The sequence below is a fragment of the Garra rufa genome, unplaced genomic scaffold (assembly GCF_049309525.1).
Source record: "Garra rufa unplaced genomic scaffold, GarRuf1.0 hap1_unplaced_002, whole genome shotgun sequence".
Taxonomy (NCBI): Eukaryota; Metazoa; Chordata; class Actinopteri; order Cypriniformes; family Cyprinidae; genus Garra; species Garra rufa.
The window spans coordinates 6824053-6829052 of record NW_027394277.1 but is presented as its reverse complement, the minus strand read 5'-3'; the positions used below and the strand labels follow the sequence as shown (position 1 = coordinate 6829052).

Below are 5000 nucleotides of genomic sequence, written 5' to 3'. Positions count from 1 at the left end.
ACAAGTGATATATGATGATAAAATGGGGAAAAGCTTAGCAGTGAAAATAGAAAAAGGAGAAGAGAATTTAATTATTTATAACATTCACGCCCCAAATGAAGAGAAAGAAAAGAAAAGGTTTTTTAGTAAAATATCTGACAATGTAAGAATATGGGAAAAGGGTATTTTGATTGGAGATTTTAATACTGTTTTTACGGAATTAGACTTGGCAAGTAACATGGTTTTTAGAATAGATAAAGGTAGAGAAGAATTGAAAAAGATGATGGAGGATTGCCAATTGATTGATGTTTGGAGGGAAAGAAACAGAACAAGAAGAACTTTTTCTAGAAGACAGATGGTTTTAAAAGAGCTAAAACAAAGTAGAATAGATTATGTTCTATGTATGAAGGAAATGGAAGGGATGATAAAGGATGTATTTTATGAAGTTGTAGGGTTGAGTGATCATTCTTTATTGCATTTGACAATAGATTTTACAAAAGTGGAAAGAGGAAGAGGGGTATGGATTTTAAATGCGGAGGTTTTAAAAAGTGATGATTTTAAGGACAGAATTAAAAAGGTGGTAGAAGGAAATCTAAAAAATGATATGTATAAGGAAGATAAAGTAATTTGGTGGGATAATGTTAAGTGGGAGATAAAGAAAAGCTCAATGGAGTATAGTCAATTTTTTCAAAAAATCAAAAGACAAAAAGAACAACTGTTAAGGAAGAAGCTAGAAAATGAGCTAAGAAAAGAGGCGGAGAAGATGGGGAAAGGGAATATTGAGGAAATAGTAATGTTACAAGATAAGCTAAAATTAATGGAAGAAGAAAAGTGTAAAGGTGCAATAGTAAGAAGTAAAGCAAAGTATGCCGTAGAGGGAGAAAGATGTACACAATTTTTCTTTAATCTGGAAAGAAACAGACAAAAAGCAGATCTAATAAAAGAGGTTTTAAACAAAGATGGCAATTTAGAGACGGAAACGGAAGGAATTTTAAAAACAGTTAGGCAATTTTATATGGACTTGTTTAAAAAACAAGGAATAAAAAGAGAAGATGAAGAATTTTTAATAAAACAAATCCAAACAAAGGTAAATAAAGAAGACAAGAAATTCTGTGATGAGGATATTAAAGCAGAAGAAATAGAGATTGCAATCCAACAATTATCGACAAGGAAAAGTCCAGGGGTAGACGGTCTAACAAATGAATTCTATAAGGAATTTAAAGAGCTATTAGTACCGATTTTAAAAAAGGTTTATGAAGAAATTTTTAAGAAAGGGATATTGAGTGAAACAATGAAAATAGGAATGATAAAAATTATATACAAAAGAAGAGGTGATTCAAAAGATCTCAAGAATTTTAGACCAATAACAATGCTGAATACAGATTTTAAAATTTTAGCAAAGGTTTTAGCCAATAGATTAAAAAGTATTTTACCCAAGATTATTAAAACAACACAAGCATATGGGGTGCAAGGAAAAGACATAGCAGATGTGGTTAAAAGTATAAGAGACACAATATATTATATGAAAGAGAAAGATAAAGGGGGGTTTTTAATTAGCTTAGATCTGGAGAAGGCGTTTGACAGAGTAGAACATGAGTTTTTATTGGAGGTTCTTAAAGGTTTCGGGTTTGGGGAAAAATTTAGAAAATGGATACGAATTTTTTATAAGGATGTTTTAACTTGTATAAAATGTAATGGTTTTTTAACTGAATGTTTTCAGCCAACAAGGTCGATAAGACAAGGATGTCCATTGTCTGCCTTATTATACACGCTGGTAGCTGAACCTTTAGGTTTGGCTATAAAGACAGACAGAAACATAAAAGCAATACAAATTGAGAAAAATGAAAAAAGAGAACCGGTGTATCAATACGCGGACGATACTACTTTGTTGGTTGAAGACATTCAGAGTATTAAAGAGGCAATGGGGATCTTAGAGCGCTATTGTAATGGTTCAGGAGCAAAAGTGAACGTGGGGAAAAGTGTGTGTATGAGGATTGGAAATGTACAAGAAATATCACAACACATACCATTCAAAGAAGAAAAGGAGATGATTAAAATTTTAGGAATTTGGGTAGGGATGGATTTTAATAAGACAGATAATTTGAATTGGGAGGGAGTTTTAATTGGAATTGAGAAAAGATTAAGATTTTGGCAGACCAGAAATTTGACTTTGAAGGGGAAAGTTTTAATTATTAATGCTTTATTGCTTTCTAAAGTTTGGTATGTGTTGGCAGTAACCCCATTGCCTCAAGGGTATTATAAGAAAATCAAAGAAGGGGTTTTAAAGTTTTTATGGGGAAAGGGGAGAGCCAAGATTGCATATCAAACATTGATTGGAGATATTAAGGAAGGAGGTTTGGGGCTTTTAGACACTTTTTTAAGAATGAAATCTTTAAGAATTAAAAATGTTCAACATTTTTTGGAAACAAGGAAGGAAGTAATTTGGAAATGTGTGATGGAATACTTTCTGGAAAAATGTGGTCTTTTTAAAATGGGGTGTAATGTTTTATGGATGAAGGTTAAAAATTGGATGACAGCAGGAATACCAAGGTTTTATATGGAGGTTTTAGAGACATGGGGTGAATTTTTAGAAAATGTACAGATTTTACCAAAAGGAAGAGCTCAGATTTTAGAACAGCCTCTTTTCTTAAACCCAAATATTGTAAATGAGGGGAATGTAGTATACTATAAGGAATGGTGGGATGGAGGCATAAGACAGGTAAAAGATGTATTATATGAAGTGATAAAAGGATATTTACCATTACAAGTTATTGTGGATGCTGTGGCGGATGATTTTAAAAGAGTGTATAAAACAAGATTACAGAAACAATATGAAGAGTTGAAAAAAGCAATACCAAAGGAATGGATTGAAAAAATTGACAATAATGAGACAGGTGATGAGAATGAATTGCCGGAGGTATATCTTAAAAAGACTGCTGGGGAAAAAATCAAATTGAAAGAATGTACAGTGAAAAATTTGTATGTGGTTTTTAGGTCAAGGGCTTTTACGAAACCAGTAGCACTCAGCTACTGGAAAGAAAGGTATGATGATTTGAATGAAAAGGAAATATGGGGAAATGTAAGATTAAAGTATATTGAACCAGTTTTAGAAAATTTTAACTACTTATTGAGACACAATTGTATTTTAACTGAAATGAGACTGTGTAAAATAGGACTTGAACAAGATGATATATGTAAAGTATGCAGAAAAGAAGGGGAAGGTTTACGGCATTTGTTTTTCTATTGTGAAAAATTGGAAGATTTTATGAGAAAGTTAAAAAAAATCGCAAAACTGCTTTTGGGAAAGAAATATGTGGAGGAACAAAAGAAATGGGAAAAAATGTTTCTATTTGGTATGGAAGATTGTAAAATGTATGTTTTTAATATATGTGTAACAGTGGCAAAATATGTAATTTGGTTAAGGAGGAACATGGCAAAATATGATGGAAAAAAGGTGGATGTATGGATTATGTTTAAAAACAGGATGGATATTGTTGTAAACTTGATACAGAACTATCTTTTATCACATGAGAAGGAGGAGGTTTTTATTGAAATATTGGTGAAGGGAAACCCTATGATTGAATTCAAAGACCATACAATAAAGTGGTTATGGGGAAATATGTAAAATATGTTAAACACAAATGTTGTAACACCTAAGGAAAACTTGTGAATCTCTGAAATGTAACAAAATTTTAATTTTTTTAAAATAAAGGAAAAAAAAAAAAAAAAAAAAAAAAAAAAAAAAGAGCGCCCGATCTCGTCTGATCTCGGAAGCTAAGCAGCGTCGGGCCTGGTTAGTACTTGGATGGGAGACCGCCTGGGAATACCAGGTGCTGTAAGCTTTTGCCTTTTCTTCACTATTTATATAATATGCTGGCTTTTACGGAGGCTGATCTTTAAATAGCCCACTTTTTGGAGCAGCCCTTGCTTATGGCCATACCGCGCTGAGAGCGCCCGATCTCGTCTGATCTCGGAAGCTAAGCAGCGTCGGGCCTGGTTAGTACTTGGATGGGAGACCGCCTGGGAATACCAGGTGCTGTAAGCTTTTGCCTTTTCTTCACTATTTATATAATATGCTGGCTTTTAGAAAGACGTGTTTTACCGCTCTATTTATTACAATCATTTACATGTATTATAGAGTTTTAAGTGTTTTACATGTTTTTTAGGCCATTTTATTACTCTTAACATTTTAAGTGTATGTGTCTTTAATAAATGGATGGTTGGCCTGTCATGTGACTAGACACATGACAGGAAGCAGGAAGTACAACTGTATAAGAGAGCAGCATGACAAACAAAGGACAGTCACCAAACTGTTGGATTGAGGAGTTGCTAATTTTAGAGCTCACCTTTCCATTCACCACCTGCAAACTTTGGATTACACTTTCTGTGGATTGTATATACACTGGTGGACACTCACATTGGACTTATCAACACACTGGGGTTCTTGGACTGTTTTTAGGGTATGGACAAATGAACTGTATTCTTTTAACAGAGTTTACCTGTTTTTAGGGTATGGACAAATGAACTGTATTCTTTTAACAGAGTTTACCTAGTTTTATCGTGTTGTTTTAAAGTCTTTTATGTGAACCTTGTAAATACACCAAATCTATTTAAACCAATTTTCTTTTATGTCTCATTCTTTTAACCACTAGTCATCTCTCACAGTTAAATCTGACCCCATTTTAGTCTTGTAACTCGGCTGATAAGGCCGATTGTTACACTTTTATGGGAGACCGCCTGGGAATACCAGGTGCTGTAAGCTTTTGCCTTTTCTTCACTATTTATATAATATGCTGGCTTTTACGGAGGCTGATCTTTAAATAGCCCACTTTTTGGAGCAGCCCTCGCTTATGGCCATACCGCGCTGAGAGCGCCCGATCTCGTCTGATCTCGGAAGCTAAGCAGCGTCGGGCCTGGTTAGTACTTGGATGGGAGACCTCCTGGGAATACCAGGTGCTGTAAGCTTTTGCCTTTTCTTCACTATTTATATAATATGCTGGCTTTTAGAAAGACGTGTTTTA

General features: G+C 33.9%; 1 protein-coding gene and 2 non-coding genes across 3 annotated transcripts in view; all 3 read left to right on the top strand.

Moving 5' to 3' along the window:
- Positions 1 to 5000, top strand: part of LOC141305341 (uncharacterized) — a 587365-nt gene that overhangs the window by 461644 nt on the left and 120721 nt on the right. The window lies entirely within an intron of this gene.
- On the top strand, positions 3906 to 4024 carry LOC141307857 (5S ribosomal RNA). Its single transcript, XR_012346783.1, has one exon. It is a non-coding gene; the product is annotated as a 5S ribosomal RNA (ribosomal RNA).
- On the top strand, positions 4826 to 4944 carry LOC141308110 (5S ribosomal RNA). Its single transcript, XR_012347034.1, has one exon. It is a non-coding gene; the product is annotated as a 5S ribosomal RNA (ribosomal RNA).